The sequence below is a fragment of the Pithys albifrons genome, chromosome 8 (genome assembly GCF_047495875.1).
Source record: "Pithys albifrons albifrons isolate INPA30051 chromosome 8, PitAlb_v1, whole genome shotgun sequence".
In the NCBI taxonomy this organism is placed as follows: Eukaryota; Metazoa; Chordata; class Aves; order Passeriformes; family Thamnophilidae; genus Pithys; species Pithys albifrons.
In genome coordinates this window covers 40,706,050-40,719,672 of record NC_092465.1, presented here as the reverse complement: position 1 = coordinate 40,719,672, position 13,623 = coordinate 40,706,050, and positions in this window count along the sequence as shown.

The window sequence follows — 13,623 nt, the reverse complement described above, 5'->3', positions numbered from 1 at the left end:
AATCTCCATTTCTCTACTTGACCAAATTGGTTTTGAGCACCCAAAATGCAGCATTTGGTCTTTCTTTGGGAGCCCCAAAACTGACCAAGGCAGTCTGGTTCGGAGCCCCCCAAAGGCAGCGCTGGGTCTGGATTTGAAGGGCTCGGGGGGAGTTCGGAGCCCCCCAAAGGCAGCGCTGGGGGTGTCTCTGGGAGCTCAGAATTGCAGGGCTCGGGGGGAGTTCGGAGCCCCCCAAAGGTAGCGCTGGGGGTGTCTCTGGGAGCCCCAAACCCGCCCCGGGCGGGGCTGACCCCGGGGCAGCTCCGCTCCAGCCACTCGCCCCAGCCTGTCAGGGGACGGGAAGGGGAACGGGAGACCAAACACAGCCCGCGGGGTGGGACCGGAACGGTTCAATGATGGCCACCTGGAGGAGTGTGACAATGTGATGTTAATGCCAACACGCAATGCTGACGGCAGAGACAGGAGCAGCGATCGCTGCCCGAGCCCCGCGCTCGGAGCCCCCGCCCCGCTCGTCCCCGCCCCGCCCGGCCCCGCACATTCTTTTCCCCCGTTAAGCGCTATCCTTAAACTCAGCCTTAATTGGTGATGTGCACTCCAAAGCAGGATGAAGGCAGGACTCCTGAGGGTGAGGGATGACTGGGTCTTCAGGCCTGGCTGCCCCAAACCCATGGCACTTGCATAGAAAAATCTGGGTTTCCATTTATTGAGCACTTTTTAGTTTCCTTTGAAGTTATTTTAAGCATGTGGCATGTGACCTTTCAAACTCAGTATCATGATGCCATAAGGATGTGCTTTGCCTCTTTGCTCTGGAAAAAAAACCAAAACCTGGAGCCACATGCACAAGAGGCCCCAAACCTGAAGAAAGTACTAATATTGGTGCCTGGGTTCTGTGTGGTGACTGATGACAAATCCATCACTGCAGAATTAAAAATGCCCAGGCAAACAGACCAGGCAGGCCCAGAGTGTTGTCCACCAGTGCAGTGGGTGGAGAGAGAAAAACCCCAACCTAACAGTGTGTGCTGGTGCTTTTGTGAGTCCATGACTGAGTTATGCCTGTTCCTGCTCTTCAGTGGGACCAGGCAAGGCCAAAGCAAACCTCAGTCAAAAGGTAAAAGGATTAAATAAATCAGTGCAGAGTCACTTGTGCTGCTTCAGGACAGTGTTTGTAATAAACTGGATCAATAAAGGCTTTCACAATTTTGGGAGCTGTTGGCTGTGGGGAGCTGCACTGGCTGGACTGAGCTGGACTGGGCTGCTCTGGGGAGCTGCAGTGGGCTGCACTGGGCTGGACTGGGCTCCCCTGGGGAGCTGCACTGGGCTGCACTGGGCTGGACTGGGCTCCCCTGGGGAGCTGCACTGGGCTGGACTGGGCTCCCCTGGGGAGCTGCACAGCCAGATCAAGCACTGGGGACCAGAACAAGCCCCTCCCTCAAGGAGTCTGCACTGTGGGCACTGGGTTTGTACTCCAAGGGCTGTGCAATGGCACCTGACCAGCACTGGGCTCCACTTGGCATAAACGTTATTGAATATTTCTTCAGTCACATGTCCTTATCCTTCCCCCAGGACTCTGAGTCAGGCACAGCTCAGCAGTGGCTGCTCAGGAACTCAGGGACCTGCAAGTTTTCTTAGAGGAAAAAAAAGAGAGGTCAAATATTGTGGTTTTCTTTCCTCTCTTTCTTAGACTTCACCTTAGCCTAAAAATAGTTTTGCCATTCTTACCTTTCTAGAAAGTCACAAAACTCCATGTAAAATACTATTTTGAAAAAAAACCTCTTTGCTTAGTAGTGACTGCTGTGTCAATTTTGTGAGGGCACCTTTGCCCTCAGGACACAACAGAAAAACTCAGGTTATAAACTGTGGCAAAGAATATTTCACAGGCATGTCTATACCCTCCTTGAGACATCATAGGGATTCACTTTTTTATTATTATTACTTTGAGAGAGTTACGAGTCTCAGCCAAAATACTTAAGTCAAAACCTTAAATATCAGTTAGAGAAAAACTGCTTTTTTGTTCCAACATCAATTTCTGCAAGAGTTTTGTAAGGCAAGTAGATGGATTATGTCACTGAATTCCTTTAGGTTTGGATTCTAATCCACCTACAGTCATGTGTTACTCACTGCAAAACACATTGAACACGAACACAGATTAGACTTGAGGAATACACACTTTTAAATTGACCTTCCATGAGCAACTTAAAGCCAGCCTGAAAATATGCTCCCATCTGACTCAACAGAACAGTGATCAAATCATCAGCACAGAGGAAAAGGAGTGTCTGAATTCAACAAACACACAGGCTGGAACTGTCAGCAATGAGCACCAGCAGGAAATCAGGCAGGGGAGTCTGGGTAGTGCTCAGGACACTCCAATGCAGCCCTTGGGAAGGGAAAAGTGCTGTTAGAACTGTCAGCTACAAACCAGGAGGAGACACGCGTGCTTGGAATGTCTGTCCAATAAAGATCCCACCAAAGGCTCAGACTGTTTACTACAGATTTTGGGATGGGAGCATGAGAGAAAGCTGGAGAGACAGAACAGAGGCAGATGGACTGTTTGCTGCATGTCCCTGGGTATCAGTCAGTGACAAGCATTTATTAACAGAATTGCTGCTTTAATGCATGGAACGAGCCTGAAAACACTCTGCACACTACAAGGGAGGTGGTAATTAAAATGCAAGCCATAAGGCTTCAAAAAGGGTAATGGTCTCCTGAAAATACCTAGTACAATTTATTTATTAAAAAATTAAATAAAAACAGACCACATTTAGGTTACGTATTTTGGGCAGTTTGGGTGCCTTTAGCTCAAGGAAATGCTTTGGTTGAAATGATGTGACATTTCTCAGTATTCCATATGGAATGCCATACCCCAGTTTGGCTACAAATTTTCACCAAACTGAATGGACAAAAAGAAGAAAAAGAAGTCTGATGTTCTGAGCAAAAATAATACTCTGTGTGATACCAGTTTTAAACATCTGCATGCAGTGGAATATGGAACAGCTGAGCAAATCCAAGATATCTGTACCCAAAGGGACAGAGCAGAGGCTGAGCCAGGGGAAAGGCTTGTTGCTCGTTCACAGAAACACAAACCGACAGAGTATCAGTTTATGCGGTGCTTTATTTGCTGGGCCCGGGAAACCTGGGGACTATTGTCCTAAGCCAGGATTCCAACAAGCCATTCTTGAAGACAGCTTTTATACTTTTTCTACAGCGTTGTACGTGCACAAAGACACACGGTCTCGTTCATAAATCAGTTACATAGGTTATATGTATACAATTGATGTCCGTCTCCAAGGGTTAAAAATCTACCACGCTCGTCTAACACAGGATTCTGGTTAATTAGGCCCCCAGCACCAAACCTTTTACATATGTTGATTCTAATCTTATCTTTAAGCAACAGTTTGTTTTCTTCCTCAGGTTCTATTTACTTCACTAGTCGTTTTAATTATTGTCCTGCTGTTCCTAGCAAGTTCCCAATACTTTCTGGGCCCCCACTACTGTTTCAAGTTACCTCACCACAGGCCCAGTTAAACCCCGTAAACCTTAGCATAACTACTTCCACAGTTAGATTTACAAATATATTTGTAACAGGCTCACAATTCCAATTTAAAATCATACCTGTGCTGGGAGTGTCAGGAGCCTCCAGATTTCTTCTTTTTGCTTGACTTTAGAACAAAAAAGAGCTTCCCTGAGAAGAGCAGGCTCATTCAGGAGTCAGCTCCCCCAGCAGGGACTCAGCAGAACCAGGTCGTGCCCTGCAGCTGGTGGGGCCACACAGGTGGAACAGCACAGGGAGCAGGGCCCTTGGGCACAAACAGCACATCTGCCTCCACTGGGGGGGCCAAAAAAGGAATATTTCATGTGCAGACCCCCCTAGAGTGATGCTGGTATCATACCACTTGGCTTTGAAACCAGTCTCTTACTCAGCTCCTAATTTTACATGTAAATTGAAACTAATTCTTGCTGCAAAACCCACATGCCCTACTTTTTCTCTTTACAGACTTGCCTACAAACAATAAAAATGTGAGTAATAGATCTATACAGAATAGATCAAAATAAGCCTCCCTGTATTCCTCCAAACTGACTGGAAAAAGTTACAAGAACTGGACTCAGAGAGTCTGAACAAGATTCAGTGATGAAAAAGAAATGTTAGCTGTTGTGCATGCTGTTATTCCTAAACTGTGATTATCACTGCTCAGGTACAATTTAAGAATGAAAGGACCAGATCACAGTAAGGGCAGCAGTCTGAACATGCAGAGTAATGCTCAGTAGAATCACACCCTGCAATGAAATGAAGCTGCTCAGGGAGGTACCTGTTGCCCCTTGGTGATCCTTTGGGCACGAGAGCCAGGCTGTGGTTCCACTTTCCATTCAGAAACACTGAATTAACCATTTACCAAGGTACGTGACAATGACTATATGTGTTACTCAGTCGGTGATGACATTTACCTACAGGATTGTACAAAATACCCCCAAAGACATCGCCACAACACACATTTCAAGGGCCACCCCAGCAGTAAATCACTCCCATAGCAAACTTAATTAACAGATTACTAAACAGAAACACAACAGTTCAATGCCACCAGTAAACACACTCAATAACCCAAAAGAAAAGCAACAGGAAAAATAGAGCTGCTTCCCATTAACACACACACATAGTGAGATATAGCAAATTATAATTAATAAGGTATAAGAAAATAAAGTAAGAATTCAGTTGCTTACCCCTGCAATGTTGATGGAATGGGGGAGACAGAGTAGCTCTTAGGCTGCCCTCCCAGAGGTAAAAGTTTTTCTCCCCAAGTTGCAGTTAAACTACACCTCTTTTATATCTTTTTTTTTTTTCTTCCTCAGGTGGTTGTGTGGCTAATAGTCAATCTGTTGGGGGGGTGATGGTGATGCAGATGCCTGAGGCCAGGTGGGCCCTTGAGCAGTCATAGAAGATATCACAAAGGAAGGCCGGGCTATTTTTAACTCTCCATCCTTTGTTCATCTTTTCAGTTTGCCTTGCTTTTGTCTTCTTCGGGGAGCACCCCTTCAGGGCGTCTCCCTCAACCCATCAGGCCTTATCAGCTCATCACCCCACACTGGCTGTGGAAGCAAATTCCATCGCTGCCTGGAGGAGAGAAGGATTTTAGTAAGAAATTAGGCAGCAAATAGGTGGGACTTGTGTCACATCCAGCAGGAAAATAGTTGGCCCCTCTGAGCACCGAATTGTGTTGGTACCCTGGCCATAATTTGTGACCCACTGACTGGGTGACCTCTGCTTGATTTCGGTCATACACCAAAGCCCACCTTTTGTTGCCCCAGTGATCTTATCAGTGACTAACAAGAGTAGGAACCAAAGAGCCTTCCAGCTCTGGGGTTTTGCTGAGCCTCCTTTGGCATCTGGTATTGTTTCACCCTTACCGGCTGCGCTCCCTCCTTCAATTTCACGACCACCGGTTCAGCCGCTTTAGATTTACCCGGGGTCCCTGTCTCCCATACCCAAGGAACCACAGCCCGTTCAATCACCTCTGGTATTGTCTCCGGCTCTACCTCCTTAATCATAAAAATTTTGCCAAGTTCTCCGGTATTTCCAATTTTACCCTATCCTTGTCAAATATTATTCTCGCTTGCAAAACCGAAAGCAGGTCCCTTCCAAGCAGCGACTCCGGGCTATTTGGCATATACAAAAATTGGTGATCAAATTCTTTTCCCCCAAATTTGATATCAAGTGGCCGCAGGAATGTCCTTTCCTCTACTTCCCCAGATACCCCAACAACCAATACTTTTGATTCACTTAATGCTCCCCGCAATTCATTCACTGCCGAATAACTAGCCCCAGTATCTACCCTGAATTCCATCGGCTCACCCTCTATTTCCATAACCACCTTAAGATCCTGGTCTAGTCAGCTCTGATTCTGAGTATTTCCCATCATTAGCGCCTGAGCAACACCTTGTGGATTATTCACAAAGGGATTCATTCCATTTACTGCACTAACCAAATTAGCTGGCGGCATGGGACCACCGCCCATCTGCATGCCTTGACTAAGCAGGCATTCATTTTTCCAATGTCCAAACCCTTTACAAAAGGCACATTGATTAGGTCCCAATATCCCGCGCATATTCATCCCCTGATTCCCAAAACCATCCCTTCCAAATCCGCCTCGCCCTCTGCCACGGCCTCGATGTTATAGGCACCGAGGCGTTGGCTAGATAAATTAACGTTTATTTTATTTTATAAGGAAAAAAAAGGTTAATAGCATTTATTAAATAAAAAAAGGTAGTGATTTTATTAAGTGATTTCAGTATCCAGCTCTGTAGGCCTTAGCCTCAGTGATTGCAGCGTCCAGCTCTGTAGGCCTTAGCCTCAGTGATTACAGCTTTTTGTGAAGGCAAGGAGAGGAGCAACACAGTGCTTGCAGGATAGCAGAGCACCGGGTGACCCAGGAGACCAGCTCCCAAAGGTTCACATCTGGCTCTCGTCCAGGGCTCTGCTTATATTCACTTTTTCTGGCGTAGGCCACGCCCCCTTTGCGCAGGCGCAGTTTCCATGTGTTACATAACAGTTTTGCAATCGCTTCTCGTTTGCGCAGGCTCAGTTCTGTGCGTTGTAACAGTTGCAGTCCTCAACCAGGTCCGGCCGTGTTTCGCAATACCTTTTGCCTCATGGTGCCCAGGAGTGGGGGGGTTTCCATGTGGCTGTACAGTCCGGGGTACTTGGCAAGGGACAAACTGCAGGCTTTGGCATGATGTCTTGTTCGGTCGTACACAGCAGGAAGGGTTGCAATGCTGTACGTTCAGACGGGGGTCGGCTCGTGCCGAGCCGGCGCCCGCTGGCATGCTTGGTCGCAGGCTCCCCACGCTGGTTCAGCTTTTAGCATGGGCGGCAGGACTTCCCCGGTGGGGCTGCTTTGTCCGGCAGCGTGGCTAGCTGGAGAAACTCCCCAGGGCGGCGGCTATCTCTGCTGGTCCACCTCCACTGCGCTCCTGCCTTGGCATGGGGTAGCTGGGGCCAGGTGTGGGGGCTGCACAGCCTTCCTTTGGGGGGGGACTGGCGGGGAGCTTGGCAGGGCTTGCGCTGTGGGTGACCGTGGTACTGGGACTTTTGGGGGTGCTCTGTGGGACCTGGTTTCCAGCGACACGGCTGGCAGGCACCTTGGCAGAATATGGAGACAGCCAGGGCTTTCCAGCACGGCTGGCGTGAGGGTCGGGACTGACTGGGGCCGTAGGGGAAAAGAGAAAAACTGGTGGCTCTGAGTTTTGGGTGTTTTGGGAGTGAAACCGGGCATGTATGGCCAGGAAAGGCTTGTACCGGGAAAGATGGAGAGGCTGAGAGGAAGTGGGGGTTTTTCCCGGGTGCTGGCTTAGGAGGGGAACGGGACGAACCGGGGGGGGTTTGCAGGGCACGGGTCTTCCCCGGAGATTCAGTGGGGGGGTTTTGGCTAGCAGGGTCCCGGTGTGACAATGTGGCTGAGGAGAAGAAGGGAATTCTCAGGGCTAGAAACGGTAAAAAAAAAAGGCAGGGAGGTATTTTTCTTAGCGGGGCGAAACTGTTTGGGGCTAGAAAAACCTGTAGGGGAAGGAGGGGGGAAGGCACCGGGCTGAGAGGTATCGAAACTGGGGAATCTTTCCTTTTCTCCACAGTGAGTACCCTACATTCCTTGTTAAGCACCGAGCCATTCTCCGATAAGGCATTGTTCTTTCTGCCGGGAAGCTGTCTTTCTGGTTTTTACAATCCTCTAAGTTTTCAGGCATATTTAATTTTACATTTAAAACAAAATTAAAAATACTATTTGATTTGGTTTCTAGCAAATTAATTAATTCATCTATTACATCGACCCCTAAAATTTCCAGCATTTCCAACCGTGGCTTGCTTCAATACTGCTAACATACCCGCCTGTTGTCTCTTCGTTGTCTCCTTCTCCCTGTTATTATATGTCTTCCATGCCACCTCTAACAACTTCTCCAAGTTCCGCATCTCCTCCCCTTCCAGCTTCTGCAACTTCTTCCTAATATCCTCCTGTGACTGTCCCATAAAAATCAAAGCCAACTGCAATTTACCAGGTTCTGATTCTACATCCAAATTAGTATATTTTCGTGCTGTGTCTTTCAACCTTTCTAAAAATGCGGATGGAGATTCTCCCTTCTCCTGCTGAACCAAATACAATTTTGACCAATTCATCGTTTTTGGAATACCATCACGAATCCCGTCTACCAACAACTCCTGATATTCTTTCAATGCCTCATATCCCCTAGCCGTGTTAGGATTCCACCCCGGATCATCTCTCGGCACCAACTCATTAACTGTCCTATGAGTTACCTGAGCCCTTATCATGTCTCTAGCCCGGTCAGTCATGACCTTCATTATCATCTCCTTTTCAGTAGAGTCCATAAGTGTGTCTAATAAAACTTGCAAATCATTCCAGTCCAGGTTTTGCGCCTTAATAACCATTTTTACAACCCGAGCCACCTTCTCCGGATTCTCTCTATAAGCGCCTGCTGACTGTTTCCAAATCATTAAATCACTAGGCGAAAACGGAACCTTAACTATAACCCTTCCACCATCCGCCCCTACCGCCTCTCGCAACGGTGCCATTAGCTTTGGCTGTAAATCTACCTCCTCTTCCCTTTGTCTACCACACCGAGTACGCCCCGCTAATGGTGTCCTTTGTGTTGATTCCCTATCATCCCTCTCCAGCTCCTCATCTGATGACGAGGGAGCCGGAGTTTTATTTTCTCGTATCCTAAGATTATCAAGGAGAGGACACGGGGGAGGCAGTCCAGCGTCACTGGCATCAGTGACTTAGCAAAAAACTCTCAGAAACATCTGGTCCTGCTGGGTTTGGAAGGGCCACACAGAAAACCTACAGAACTTTCACCTTTAAAGTCCCCTTTTCACTGAGCACAAACAACTCTGCATTAGCCAAAAAGGGAGTAAGGACTTGCTCAAGTCTTTCTATGTTTTCTGTTGCTGTAGTATGAGATAACACAATGTTTACTCACCAGGAGGAGCTCAGGGCAGTGACCAGGGCTTTCCCAACACCTTTCTCCAGTCCACCTTCTCCTCTTCACTCCAAACCCCTGCAGGAGCACAATGCAAGCTGAGGCACTTACTCCTTAGGAAATAAAACAAATAAAACTTTTAAGAAAAGAAAATCCAAACAAGCTAAAAGGCATTAGTCTCTCCCTTTCCACCCTCCTCTTAATTTCCCCTGCCCCACAACTTCCCTTCTATAGCCTTCTTCCAGGTGGATTTTCTCAGGCATCACTTGCTTCTCTCTCTGCCCACCTTCCCAGCTGGAGCTGATAGATGATCAAAAAGAAACTGCTCATCCCAGCACCACCATATCCCACAGCCCCTTTCCCTAAAAGCCATGGTTCCCTCTTCTATATTCTCTGTAATTACTTCCAGAAGGGCACGAGCATCCTTGGGCTTTCTGAGACACCCCCAAATGATGGAGGGGTGCTTGGCAGTGGCACTTGTGTTTCTGCTGGCTGTGGTGCTTCCTTCTCCCTGCAGCCCAGCCTGTGTTCTCCCCCTCCTTCCAGTCTGGGCTCCTCTTTCTTCAGTGGGAATGGCACTGGTCTCTGTCACCTCCTCACTGCCACAGGCTGCACTTTGACCTCCACCATCAATAAAGTGCCTTGAGCACTTACAGGCTGTGATTTTTGGCTCACTTTAGTATCTCAAAGACAAGAATTGGTGTTGGAGTTGCATCTTTTCTGGTAGTTCCAAATTCAAGAGTACTGGCACAGCAGGAGGCTGAGCTCAACAACTGCATCTCTCCAGCAAGAACAGCTGCTTTCAGCTGGAATTCCTGGACATCCTGGGCCACGGCCCCAGGCAGGGCAGAGGGATCAGCCAGTGCAAAGCTGTGGGTGGCACAGGGTGAGCAAAGCTTTCTGTGCCGCTGCTGTGTGCAGAGTCAGGGAAGATTCCAGTGGATACCTGGATTTCCAGCTCAGGGTTCTGCAGTGCTCCCCTGGATGCCCCTGTACCCATCCTACACCCCCACAGAGCTGAATTCAAGCAAGAGCTCAGTTTAGCTCGTTGGCATTATCCAAGTGATGTGAAAGTGGCACTGCCCAGGGTGAGGAGGGGGAAGGATGGACAAACAGATGAGTGGTGGGGAAAATCTCCAGGAGAAAAGGAGACACTTGAAACTTAAATTATTTTGCAATAATTAACTGGGCATTCTCTGTCCATGTCTTTGTCATAATGTAGTATGAAAACAAATATTTTACTATGTCTGGCTTGAAATCCTGAGACATATCCGTCTGTCCATCCATCCATCCATCCATCCATCCATCCATCCATCCATCCATCCATCCATCCCTATGTACATATACACTCACACAAATCTTAGGATCTTTGTCTTTTCTATGAATATGGCCAGAGATCCCTTCAATTACTGCTTTTACTTCTAATGTTTTCCATCTCCACCTGCCTCATTTCCATACAGGCAGAATAATTTAAGGGCTTTTAGGGCCAAGTTACCAAATTGCAGCTTACACAGAGGGCAGAGTATAGCAGGAGCTGCTCCTCAAACACTGGGCTCAGTGTCCCTCCAAACTGCAAAATTCCCCTCTAGCAGATGGACAGTCTCTGTCCATTATCCCTCCTGAAGAGAAATAGCAGTGCCAGCACATGGCACTCCAGCCCTGCCAGCACCTCAGCGGGGCCCAAGGCAGCTGACAGGATAACCTTCCACCAGAGCTCTGCTCTGAACAAACTGCCCTGGGATGTGCCCGTTGCTGCCAGGGAGCTGGGCTTCCATCTGCAGGGACACTCAGCCTTGCCCAAAGGGCTGCACAACCTTCAGCAGTGCTTCCTTCTCCTCTGGACATCCAGAGTCCAAACACTGTTACAGAGACACAGGAATAAATGACCCTCTGCCTGCATTGATTCATTTGCAGTTGTGAGGGTTTGAGACAGTAATTTCAACAATGGCAATTCCCCACCCTCTCCCTCCAGCTCCATACGCTAGGTGTGACTCCACCTGGCCTGGCACATCCCTTGGGGCAGTGGGGATTGGGTGTCCCAGCTGTGTCCCCTCCCAGCTCCCTGTGCATCCTGGCTGGGGGGTGAGAGTTCAGAGCACCCAGGGCACTGTTTAGGAGACTCAGCCTCAAAGCACCTCGGAGGAAAAGTGACTTTTTGTTCATTAAAATAATGTATTTTTCACGTTCTTGTCTTTACTAGTGAATAGAACATCACAAAAACCACTCGTTAGTCCTACACCACTTAGGTCAAAATGATTTTTAATTGCTATTAATTCATTTCTCAAAAAAGAAGTTTTTTACCTCATGAGCAATTATAGTATTATTATATGACACTATTTACTGATTTGAATATATTGCCACTCCGTGTATGTTTCCCCACTCCATACTGGAATTCCCGGAGTTGATCCCACAGTGCCGCTCTCGCCCAACCAGGAGGTGCTGCCGTTCCGTGTATGTTTCTCCATTCCATGCTGGAATTCCCGGAGCTGATCCCGCAGTGCCACTCCCTCCCAAACAGGAGGTGCTGCTGCTCCGTGTATGTTTTCTCAATCCTGGTTGGAATTCCCGGAGCTGATCCCGCAGGTTCAAACCGGTCAAGACCAGTCCAAACCAGTTCAAAACAGTCCAAACCGGTCAAGACCAATTCAAACCAGTCCAGACCAGTCCAAACCATTCCAGACCAGTTGAAGCCAGTCTCAGACTGATCTCCATAGTCCCTAGGCCAGCTTTACCCTCCTCATCTGCAGGCCTAGTCCCTACATGAGCCCCTCAGTGATTTCAGCTCCAGAACCACAAGTTTTATTTCACTGCCAGATCTTCTCTCTCAGCTCCAGCTCTTCCGTTTGCAGACAGGGGAAGCTGCTCCAGGTTTCCATGGCAGGATCTTCCTTTTTTTTCCACCTCTGTGACCTTTTACATCCAACCCCACACTCCCAATCCCAGACCTGCATTTATTAGTCCAGCCCCACAATCCCTATTACAAACCGGCCAGTGCCAAAAGTCGCTCCCCCACGTCAAGTCCCTGGCCCAGCTGCACAGATGATTTCCCAGATCTGTAGATGCAATCCCTGTGCCACAGTGATTTCTGCCCCAACCCCACAGTCCCAAACTCATCTCCATAATCCCAATGTGTTATGGGTTTAGCCAGGTAGGCCTAAATTTAAGCTTTTGGATTTCAGGATAAGCCTGGGACTGGAAGCTGATAGCTAGCTCAGCCCAGTTTTACCCTCCTCATCTGTGGCCCAAGTCCCTACATGAGCCCCTCAGTGCTTTCAGCTCCAGACCCACAAGCTTTATTGCACTGCCAGATCTTCTCTCTCAGCTCCAGCTCTTCCCTTCGCTGACAGGTGAAGCTGCTCCAGATTCTGGGAAAATGGGCACGGCTGCGACAGAGCAGACCCGGCCCACACACACCGCATCCCGCTGGGATCTCCTGTGGCCTCTCGGTCACCATCAAGGGCACCTGTGACACACAGGTCAATCAGGTTCTGAAACCCAAGTGTTCAATGCCCATTAGCAATTCTGAGTTATTTATAGCTAGAAATTTAAACTGGAAGGAAAACCACAAAGCACTGAGCCTTCAGCATGTTGGTCTCTTCACTCCCAAGCATCACCCTGCTGATCAGAATGACTGAATATATTTTGGAACTTTAAGGGGTCTCCACTGCAAACATACTTTGACATATCTACTTCCTCCATAGAAACATCCTTTGAAGAACAGCTGGTTTGAATGCAGGGAAGAGACACATTTTTTAGGGGCATAAGTTATTTAGGAATACTTCAGTACAACACTGGAGCAAATAGAGACCTTGTTGAAAATGAAAATGTTCATAGGGAAGAGTGATTCCATATGAATTTTAAGTTTCAAATTTCACAAAATGTTTTGCTTTAATATTTTTCAAGGGAAAAGTTCCAAGTTTAGAGCCTGAAATGGTTTCATTTAAAACAATGTTTCTTTCTTCTACAGATTTTCTTTCCCAAGCTCGGCTGTTGAAGCTGAACTGAAATGTCAGACATCTTTTGTGTCCTCAACAGGTCCAGAAACATACTGTTCTCATTTTTTTATTAAAGGTGTGATTCCAAATGGAAAAAGAGTTACAGCTAATTTTTTTTCATTCATATTAAAAAACCCCTCTTCCCCACCCTGACACAGTGAAGAGAAAAAAAGATAAAATGGTTTGTGCTAGGTGTGCCTCTGCCTCCCAGATAAAAAACCCCAGAGACTTCCTAATGCAAGTGTACGACTTTGCCTGGAGCAGTGGAGCAAGTTCAGCTTGGGGAGCAGAGATTTAAGGCTAATAAGCAGCTGGTTTTGTTTAGACAAAAGCCACATCATTTCCCCATGGCTCTGTTGATTTCTCTGCTACCAGGAAACCTCCAGCAATCATTGGAAGACAGTCTCAAAGACTTTCCTGCAATGTTCATAAGAAATGTCTTTAATCCCACACCCAACATAAGAACTTGCTGTATGTTCCAGGCTGCTACCAAGGCTGTGACTCTCTTTCCTGCATCTTTAATGCCTGGGCAGAACTACATTTCTAATCTGTACATCATGTTCAGCTTCATCTCTCCCAGTTGATAAACTTGAACACAAAGGCAATTCTCATTGCCACTGGAAGGAGTGAATCTCCCCTCATTCCCTGGAAA